This window comes from Podarcis liolepis (assembly GCF_965112155.1).
Source record: "Podarcis liolepis genome assembly, contig: HAP1_SCAFFOLD_22, whole genome shotgun sequence".
NCBI classification, from domain to species: domain Eukaryota; kingdom Metazoa; phylum Chordata; class Lepidosauria; order Squamata; family Lacertidae; genus Podarcis; species Podarcis liolepis.
This window is the reverse complement of record NW_028148947.1, coordinates 3,194,251-3,205,366: the sequence shown is the minus strand read 5'-3', so window position 1 is coordinate 3,205,366 and position 11,116 is coordinate 3,194,251.

The following is an 11,116-nucleotide window of genomic DNA, read 5'->3' as shown; positions in this document are numbered from 1 at the left end:
CAGAATTAGCCCTCGACGTCTCAACAACTTTTTTTGAAAAAATCCCTAAGCCGCGCGGTCACAATTTCTGCTAAAAATCTGACGTTCTGCAATTCACTCCAAAATGTTGGCAAATTGTTGCAAGTGATCCCCTGAAATGTTTTTCGGTGGAAACAGATGGGCTTTTATGATCGGAAACAGAATCAACCCTCGACGTCTGCACAACTTTTTTTGAAAAAATCCCTAAGCCGCGCGGGCACAATTTCTGCTAAAAATCTGACGTTCTGCAATTCACTCAAAAATGTTGGCAAACTGTTGCAAGTGATCCCCTGAAATGTTTTTCGGTGGAAACAGATGGGTTTTTATCATCAGAAACAGAATTAGCCCTCTACGTCTGAACAACTTTTTTTTGAAAAAATCCGTAAGCTGCGCGGTCACAATTTCAGCAAAAATCTGACGTTCTGCAATTCACTCAAAAATGGTGCCAAACTGTTGCAAACGATCCGCTGAAAGGTTTTTCGGTGGAAACAGTTGGGTTTTTAGCAGCGGAAACAGAATTAGCCCTCGACGTCTGAACAACTTTTTTTGAAAAAATCCGTAAGCCGCGCGGTCACAATTTCTGCTAAAAATCTGACGTTCTGCAATTCACTCAAAAATGTTGGGAAACTGTTGCAAGTGATCCCCTGAAAGGTTTTTCGTTGGAAACAGATGGGTTTTTATCATCGGAACAGAATTGGCCCACGACATCTGAACAACTTTTTTTGAAAAAATCCCTAAGCCGCGCGGTCACGATTTCTGCTAAAAATCTGACGTTCTGCAATTCACTCTAAAATGTTGGGAAACTGTTGCAAGTGATCCCCTGAAATGTTTTTCGGTGGAAACAGATGGGTTTTTATCATCGGAAACAGAATTAGCCCTCGACGTCTGAACAACTTTTTTTGAAAAAATCCCTAAGGCGCGCGGTCACAATTTCTGCTAAAAATCTGACGTTCTGCAATTCACTCAAAAATGTTGGCAAACTGTTGCAAGTGATCCCCTGCAATGTTTTTCGGTGGAAACAGATGGGTTTTTATCATCAGAAACAGAATTAGCCCTCTACGTCTGAACAACTTTTTTTTGAAAAAATCCCTAAGCTGCGCGGTCACGATTTCTGCTAAAAATCTGCCGTTCTGCAATTTACTCAAAAATGTTGGCAAACTGTTGCAAGTGATCCCCTGAAAGGTTTTTCGGTGGAAACAGATGGGTTTTTATCATCAGAAACAGAATTAGCCCTCTACGTCTGAACAACATTTTTTTGAAAAAATCCGTAAGCCGCGCGGTCACAATTTCAGCAAAAATCTCACGTTCTGCAATTCACTCAAAAATGGTGCCAAACTGTTGCAAACGATCTGCTGAAAGGTTTTTCGGTGGAAACAGTTGGGTTTTTAGCAGCGGAAACAGAATTAGGCCTCGACGTCTGAACAACTTTTTTTGAAAAAATCCGTAAGCCGCGCGGTCACAATTTCTGCTAAAAATCTGACGTTCTGCAATTCACTCAGAAATGTTGGCAAACTGTTGCAAGTGATGCCCTGAAAGGTTTTTCAGTGGAAACAGATGGGTTTTTATCATCGGAACAGAATTGGCCCACGACGTCTGAACAACTTTTTTTGAAAAAATCCCTAAGCGGCGCGGTCACAATTTCTGCTAAAAATCTGACGTTCTGCAATTCACTCATAAAGGTTGGGAAACTGTTGCAAGTGATTCCCTGCAATGTTTTTGGTGGAAACAGATGGGTTTTTCTCATCGGAAACAGAATTAGACCTTGACGTCTGAACAACTTTTTTTGAAAAAATCCGTAAACCGCGCGCTCACAATTTCAGCAAAAATCTGACGTTCTGCAATTCACTCAAAAATGGTGCCAAACTGTTGCAAACGATCCCCTGAAAGGTTTTTCAGTGGAAACAGATGGGTTTTTATCATCGGAAACAGAATTAGCCCTCGACGTCTGAACAACTTTTTTAGAAAAAATCCCTAAGCCGCGCGGTCAAAATTTCTGTTAAAAATCTGACGTTCTGCAATTCACTCCAAAATGTTGGCAAACTGTTGCAAGTGATCACCTGAAATGTTTTTCGGTGAAAACAGATGGGTTTTTATCATCGGAAACATAATCAGCCCTCGACGTCTGAACACCTTTTTTTGAAAAAATCCCTAAGCCGCGCGGTCACAATTTCAGCTAAAAATCTGGCGTTCTGCAATTCACTCTAAAATGTTGGGAAACTGTTGCAAGTGATCCCCTGAAATGTTTTTCGGTGGAAACAGATGGGTTTTGATCATCGGAAACAGAATTAGCCCTCGACGTCTGAACAACTTTTTTTGAAAAAATCCCTAAGGCGCGCGGTCACAATTTCTGCTAAAAATCTGACGTTCTGCAATTCACTCAAAAATGTTGGCAAACTGTTGCAAGTGATCCCCTGCAATGTTTTTCGGTGGAAACAGATGGGTTTTTATCATCAGAAACAGAATTAGCCCTCTACGTCTGAACAACTTTTTTTTGAAAAAATCCGTAAGCCGCGCGGTCACAATTTCAGCAAAAATCTGACGTTCTGCAATTCACTCAAAAATGGTGCCAAACTGTTGCAAACGATCCGCTGAAAGGTTTTTCGGTGGAAACAGTTGGGTTTTTAGCAGTGGAAACAGAATTAGCCCTCGACGTCTGAACAACTTTTTTTGAAAAAATCCGTAAGCCGCGCGGTCACAATTTCTGCTTAAAATCTGACGTTCTGCAATTCACTCAAAAATGTTGGCAAACTGTTGCAAGTGATCCCCTGAAATGTTTTTCGATGGAAACAGATGGGTATTTATCATCGGAAACAGAATTAGCCCTCGACGTCTGAACAACTTTTTTTGAAAAAATCCCTAAGCCGCGCGGTCACAATTTCTGCTAAAAATCTGACGTTCTGCAATTCACTCAAAAATGTTGGCAAACTGTTGCGAGTAATCCCCTGCAATGTTTTTCGGTGGAAGCAGATGGGTTTTTATCATCGGAAACAGAATTAGCCCTCGATGTCTGAACAACTTTTTTTGAAAAAATCCCTAAGCCGCGCGGTCACAATTTCTGCTAAAAATGTGACGTTCTGCAATTCACTCAAAAATGTTGGCAAACTGTCGCAAGTGATCCTCTGAAATGTTTTTCGGTAGAAACAGATGGGTTTTTATCATCGGAAACAGAATTAATCCTTGACGTCTGAACAACTTTTTTTGAAAAAATCCCTAAGCTGCGCGGTCAGGATTTCTGCTAAAAATCTGACATTCTGCAATTCACTCAAAAATGTTGGCAAACTGTTGCAAGTGATCCCGTGAAATGTTTTTCGGTGGAAACAGATGGGTTTTTATCATCGGAACAGAATTAGCCCTCGACGTCTCAACAACTTTTTTTGAAAAAATCCCTAAGCCGCGCGGTCACAATTTCTGCTAAAAATCTGACGTTCTACAATTCACTCAAAAATGTTGGGAAACTGTTGCAAGTGATCCCCTGAAAGGTTTTTCGTTGGAAACAGATGGGTTTTTATCATCGGAACAGAATTGGCCCACGACATCTGAACAACTTTTTTTGAAAAAATCCCTAAGCCGCGCGGTCACGATTTCTGCTAAAAATCTGACGTTCTGCAATTCACTCTAAAATGTTGGGAAACTGTTGCAAGTGATCCCCTGAAATGTTTTTCGGTGGAAACAGATGGGTTTTTATCATCGGAAACAGAATTAGCCCTCGACGTCTGAACAACTTTTTTTGAAAAAATCCCTAAGGCGCGCGGGCACAATTTCTGCTAAAAATCTGACGTTCTGCAATTCACTCAAAAATGTTGGCAAACTGTTGCAAGTGATCCCCTGAAATGTTTTTCGGTGGAAACAGATGGGTTTTTATCATCAGAAACAGAATTAGCCCTCTACGTCTGAACAACTTTTTTTTGAAAAAATCCGTAAGCTGCGCGGTCACAATTTCAGCAAAAATCTGACGTTCTGCAATTCACTCAAAAATGGTGCCAAACTGTTGCAAACGATCCGCTGAAAGGTTTTTCGGTGGAAACAGTTGGGTTTTTAGCAGCGGAAACAGAATTAGCCCTCGACGTCTGAACAACTTTTTTTGAAAAAATCCGTAAGCCGCGCGGTCACAATTTCTGCTAAAAATCTGACGTTCTGCAATTCACTCAAAAATGTTGGGAAACTGTTGCAAGTGATCCCCTGAAAGGTTTTTCGTTGGAAACAGATGGGTTTTTATCATCGGAACAGAATTGGCCCACGACATCTGAACAACTTTTTTTGAAAAAATCCCTAAGCCGCGCGGTCACGATTTCTGCTAAAAATCTGACGTTCTGCAATTCACTCTAAAATGTTGGCAAACTGTTGCAAGTGATCCCCTGCAATGTTTTTCGGTGGAAACAGATGGGTTTTTATCATCAGAAACAGAATTAGCCCTCTACGTCTGAACAACTTTTTTTTGAAAAAATCCCTAAGCTGCGCGGTCACGATTTCTGCTAAAAATCTGCCGTTCTGCAATTTACTCAAAAATGTTGGCAAACTGTTGCAAGTGATCCCCTGAAAGGTTTTTCGGTGGAAACAGATGGGTTTTTATCATCAGAAACAGAATTAGCCCTCTACGTCTGAACAACATTTTTTTGAAAAAATCCGTAAGCCGCGCGGTCACAATTTCAGCAAAAATCTCACGTTCTGCAATTCACTCAAAAATGGTGCCAAACTGTTGCAAACGATCTGCTGAAAGGTTTTTCGGTGGAAACAGTTGGGTTTTTAGCAGCGGAAACAGAATTAGGCCTCGACGTCTGAACAACTTTTTTTGAAAAAATCCGTAAGCCGCGCGGTCACAATTTCTGCTAAAAATCTGACGTTCTGCAATTCACTCAGAAATGTTGGCAAACTGTTGCAAGTGATGCCCTGAAAGGTTTTTCAGTGGAAACAGATGGGTTTTTATCATCGGAACAGAATTGGCCCACGACGTCTGAACAACTTTTTTTGAAAAAATCCCTAAGCCGCGCGGTCACAATTTCTGCTAAAAATCTGACGTTCTGCAATTCACTCATAAAGGTTGGGAAACTGTTGCAAGTGATTCCCTGCAATGTTTTTGGTGGAAACAGATGGGTTTTTCTCATCGGAAACAGAATTAGACCTTGACGTCTGAACAACTTTTTTTGAAAAAATCCGTAAACCGCGCGCTCACAATTTCAGCAAAAATCTGACGTTCTGCAATTCACTCAAAAATGGTGCCAAACTGTTGCAAACGATCCCCTGAAAGGTTTTTCAGTGGAAACAGATGGGTTTTTATCATCGGAAACAGAATTAGCCCTCGACGTCTGAACAACTTTTTTAGAAAAAATCCCTAAGCCGCGCGGTCAAAATTTCTGTTAAAAATCTGACGTTCTGCAATTCACTCCAAAATGTTGGCAAACTGTTGCAAGTGATCACCTGAAATGTTTTTCGGTGAAAACAGATGGGTTTTTATCATCGGAAACATAATCAGCCCTCGACGTCTGAACACCTTTTTTTGAAAAAATCCCTAAGCCGCGCGGTCACAATTTCAGCTAAAAATCTGGCGTTCTGCAATTCACTCTAAAATGTTGGGAAACTGTTGCAAGTGATCCCCTGAAATGTTTTTCGGTGGAAACAGATGGGTTTTGATCATCGGAAACAGAATTAGCCCTCGACGTCTGAACAACTTTTTTTGAAAAAATCCCTAAGGCGCGCGGTCACAATTTCTGCTAAAAATCTGACGTTCTGCAATTCACTCAAAAATGTTGGCAAACTGTTGCAAGTGATCCCCTGCAATGTTTTTCGGTGGAAACAGATGGGTTTTTATCATCAGAAACAGAATTAGCCCTCTACGTCTGAACAACTTTTTTTTGAAAAAATCCGTAAGCCGCGCGGTCACAATTTCAGCAAAAATCTGACGTTCTGCAATTCACTCAAAAATGGTGCCAAACTGTTGCAAACGATCCGCTGAAAGGTTTTTCGGTGGAAACAGTTGGGTTTTTAGCAGTGGAAACAGAATTAGCCCTCGACGTCTGAACAACTTTTTTTGAAAAAATCCGTAAGCCGCGCGGTCACAATTTCTGCTTAAAATCTGACGTTCTGCAATTCACTCAAAAATGTTGGCAAACTGTTGCAAGTGATCCCCTGAAATGTTTTTCGATGGAAACAGATGGGTATTTATCATCGGAAACAGAATTAGCCCTCGACGTCTGAACAACTTTTTTTGAAAAAATCCCTAAGCCGCGCGGTCACAATTTCTGCTAAAAATCTGACGTTCTGCAATTCACTCAAAAATGTTGGCAAACTGTTGCGAGTAATCCCCTGCAATGTTTTTCGGTGGAAGCAGATGGGTTTTTATCATCGGAAACAGAATTAGCCCTCGATGTCTGAACAACTTTTTTTGAAAAAATCCCTAAGCCGCGCGGTCACAATTTCTGCTAAAAATGTGACGTTCTGCAATTCACTCCAAAATGTTGGCAAACTGTTGCAAGTGATCCTCTGAAATGTTTTTCGGTAGAAACAGATGGGTTTTTATCATCGGAAACAGAATTAATCCTTGACATCTGAACAACTTTTTTTGAAAAAATCCCTAAGCCGCGCGGTCACAATTTCTGCTAAAAATCTGACGTTCTGCAATTCACTCAAAAATGTTGACAAACTGTTGCGAGTAATCCCCTGCAATGTTTTTCGGTGGAAGCAGATGGGTTTTTATCATCGGAAACAGAATTAGCCCTCGACGTCTGAACAACTTTTTTAGAAAAAATCCCTAAGCCGCGCGGTCACAATTTCTGCTTAAAATCTGACGTTCTGCAATTCACTCAAAAATGTTGGCAAACTGTTGCAAGTGATCCCCTGAAATGTTTTTCGATGGAAACAGATGGGTATTTATCATCGGAAACAGAATTAGCCCTCGACGTCTGAACAACTTTTTTTGAAAAAATCCCTAAGCCACGCGGTCACAATTTCTGCTAAAAATCTGACGTTCTGCAATTCACTCAAAAATGTTGGCAAACTGTTGCGAGTAATCCCCTGCAATGTTTTTCGGTGGAAACAGATGGGTTTTTATCATCGGAAACAGAATTAATCCTTGACGTCTGAACAACTTTTTTTGAAAAAATCCCTAAGCCGCGCGGTCACAATTTCTGCTAAAAATGTGACGTTCTGCAATTCACTCAAAAATGTTGGCAAACTGTCGCAAGTGATCCTCTGAAATGTTTTTCGGTAGAAACAGATGGGTTTTTATCATCGGAAACAGAATTAATCCTTGACGTCTGAACAACTTTTTTTGAAAAAATCCCTAAGCTGCGCGGTCAGGATTTCTGCTAAAAATCTGACATTCTGCAATTCACTCAAAAATGTTGGCAAACTGTTGCAAGTGATCCCGTGAAATGTTTTTCGGTGGAAACAGATGGGTTTTTATCATCGGAACAGAATTAGCCCTCGACGTCTGAACAACTTTTTTTGAAAAAATCCCTAAGCCGCGCGGTCACAATTTCTGCTAAAAATCTGACGTTCTGCAATTCACTCAAAAATGTTGGCAAACTGTTGCAAGTGATCCCCTGAAATGTTTTTCGATGGAAACAGATGGGTATTTATCATCGGAAACAGAATTAGCCCTCGACGTCTGAACAACTTTTTTTGAAAAAATCCCTAAGCCACGCGGTCACAATTTCTGCTAAAAATCTGACGTTCTGCAATTCACTCAAAAATGTTGGCAAACTGTTGCGAGTAATCCCCTGCAATGTTTTTCGGTGGAAACAGATGGGTTTTTATCATCGGAAACAGAATTAATCCTTGACGTCTGAACAACTTTTTTTGAAAAAATCCCTAAGCCGCGCGGTCACAATTTCTGCTAAAAATGTGACGTTCTGCAATTCACTCAAAAATGTTGGCAAACTGTCGCAAGTGATCCTCTGAAATGTTTTTCGGTAGAAACAGATGGGTTTTTATCATCGGAAACAGAATTAATCCTTGACGTCTGAACAACTTTTTTTGAAAAAATCCCTAAGCTGCGCGGTCAGGATTTCTGCTAAAAATCTGACATTCTGCAATTCACTCAAAAATGTTGGCAAACTGTTGCAAGTGATCCCGTGAAATGTTTTTCGGTGGAAACAGATGGGTTTTTATCATCGGAACAGAATTAGCCCTCGACGTCTCAACAACTTTTTTTGAAAAAATCCCTAAGCCGCGCGGTCACAATTTCTGCTAAAAATCTGACGTTCTACAATTCACTCAAAAATGTTGGGAAACTGTTGCAAGTGATCCCCTGAAAGGTTTTTCGTTGGAAACAGATGGGTTTTTATCATCGGAACAGAATTGGCCCACGACATCTGAACAACTTTTTTTGAAAAAATCCCTAAGCCGCGCGGTCACGATTTCTGCTAAAAATCTGACGTTCTGCAATTCACTCTAAAATGTTGGGAAACTGTTGCAAGTGATCCCCTGAAATGTTTTTCGGTGGAAACAGATGGGTTTTTATCATCGGAAACAGAATTAGCCCTCGACGTCTGAACAACTTTTTTTGAAAAAATCCCTAAGGCGCGCGGTCACAATTTCTGCTAAAAATCTGACGTTCTGCAATTCACTCAAAAATGTTGGCAAACTGTTGCAAGTGATCCCCTGCAATGTTTTTCGGTGGAAACAGATGGGTTTTTATCATCAGAAACAGAATTAGCCCTCTACGTCTGAACAACTTTTTTTTGAAAAAATCCGTAAGCCGCGCGGTCACAATTTCTGCTAAAAATCTGACGTTCTGCAATTCACTCCAAAATGTTGGCAAACTGTTGCAAGTGATCCCCTGAAATGTTTTTCGGTGGAAACAGATGGGTTTTTATCATCGGAAACAGAATTAGCCCTCAACGTCTGAACAACTTTTTTTTGAAAAAATCCCTAAGCTGCGCGGTCACGATTTCTGCTAAAAATCTGCCGTTCTGCAATTTACTCAAAAATGTTGGCAAACTGTTGCAAGTGATCCCCTGAAAGGTTTTTCGGTGGAAACAGATGGGTTTTTATCATCAGAAACAGAATTAGCCCTCTACGTCTGAACAACATTTTTTTGAAAAAATCCGTAAGCCGCGCGGTCACAATTTCAGCAAAAATCTCACGTTCTGCAATTCACTCAAAAATGGTGCCAAACTGTTGCAAACGATCTGCTGAAAGGTTTTTCGGTGGAAACAGTTGGGTTTTTAGCAGCGGAAACAGAATTAGGCCTCGACGTCTGAACAACTTTTTTTGAAAAAATCCGTAAGCCGCGCGGTCACAATTTCTGCTAAAAATCTGACGTTCTGCAATTCACTCAGAAATGTTGGCAAACTGTTGCAAGTGATGCCCTGAAAGGTTTTTCAGTGGAAACAGATGGGTTTTTATCATCGGAACAGAATTGGCCCACGACGTCTGAACAACTTTTTTTGAAAAAATCCCTAAGCCGCGCGGTCACAATTTCTGCTAAAAATCTGACGTTCTGCAATTCACTCATAAAGGTTGGGAAACTGTTGCAAGTGATTCCCTGCAATGTTTTTGGTGGAAACAGATGGGTTTTTCTCATCGGAAACAGAATTAGACCTTGACGTCTGAACAACTTTTTTTGAAAAAATCCCTAAGCCGCGCGGTCACAATTTCTGCTAAAAATCTGACGTTCTGCAATTCACTCAAAAATGTTGGCAAACTGTTGCGAGTAATCCCCTGCAATGTTTTTCGGTGGAAGCAGATGGGTTTTTATCATCGGAAACAGAATTAGCCCTCGACGTCTGAACAACTTTTTTAGAAAAAATCCCTAAGCCGCGCGGTCACAATTTCTGCTTAAAATCTGACGTTCTGCAATTCACTCAAAAATGTTGGCAAACTGTTGCAAGTGATCCCCTGAAATGTTTTTCGATGGAAACAGATGGGTATTTATCATCGGAAACAGAATTAGCCCTCGACGTCTGAACAACTTTTTTTGAAAAAATCCCTAAGCCACGCGGTCACAATTTCTGCTAAAAATCTGACGTTCTGCAATTCACTCAAAAATGTTGGCAAACTGTTGCGAGTAATCCCCTGCAATGTTTTTCGGTGGAAACAGATGGGTTTTTATCATCGGAAACAGAATTAGCCCTCGACGTCTGAACAACTTTTTTTGAAAAAATCCCTAAGCCGCGCGGTCACAATTTCTGCTAAAAATGTGACGTTCTGCAATTCACTCAAAAATGTTGGCAAACTGTCGCAAGTGATCCTCTGAAATGTTTTTCGGTAGAAACAGATGGGTTTTTATCATCGGAAACAGAATTAATCCTTGACGTCTGAACAACTTTTTTTGAAAAAATCCCTAAGCTGCGCGGTCAGGATTTCTGCTAAAAATCTGACATTCTGCAATTCACTCAAAAATGTTGGCAAACTGTTGCAAGTGATCCCGTGAAATGTTTTTCGGTGGAAACAGATGGGTTTTTATCATCGGAACAGAATTAGCCCTCGACGTCTGAACAACTTTTTTTGAAAAAATCCCTAAGCCGCGCGGTCACAATTTCTGCTAAAAATCTGACGTTCTGCAATTCACTCAAAAATGTTGGCAAACTGTTGCGAGTGATCCCGTGAAATGTTTTTCGGTGGAAACAGATGGGTTTTTATCATCGGAAACAGAATTAGCCCTCGACGTCTGAACAACTTTTTTTGAAAAAATCCCTAAGCCGCGCGGTCACAATTTCTGCTTAAAATCTGACGTTCTGCAATTCACTCAAAAATGTTGGCAAACTGTTGCAAGTGATCCCCTGAAATGTTTTTCGGTGGAAACAGATGGGTTTTTATCATCGGAACAGAATTAGCCCTCGACGTCTGAACAACTTTTTTTGAAAAAATCCCTAAGCCGCGCGGTCACAATTTCTGCTAAAAATCTGACGTTCTGCAATTCACTCAAAAATGTTGGCAAACTGTTGCGAGTGATCCCGTGAAATGTTTTTCGGTGGAAACAGATGGGTTTTTATCATCGGAAACAGAATTAGCCCTCGACGTCTGAACAACTTTTTTTGAAAAAATCCCTAAGCCGCGCGGTCACAATTTCTGTTACAAATCTGACGTTCTGCAATTCACTCCAAAATGTTGGCAAACTGTTGCAAGTGATCCCCTGAAATGTTGTTCGGTGGAAACA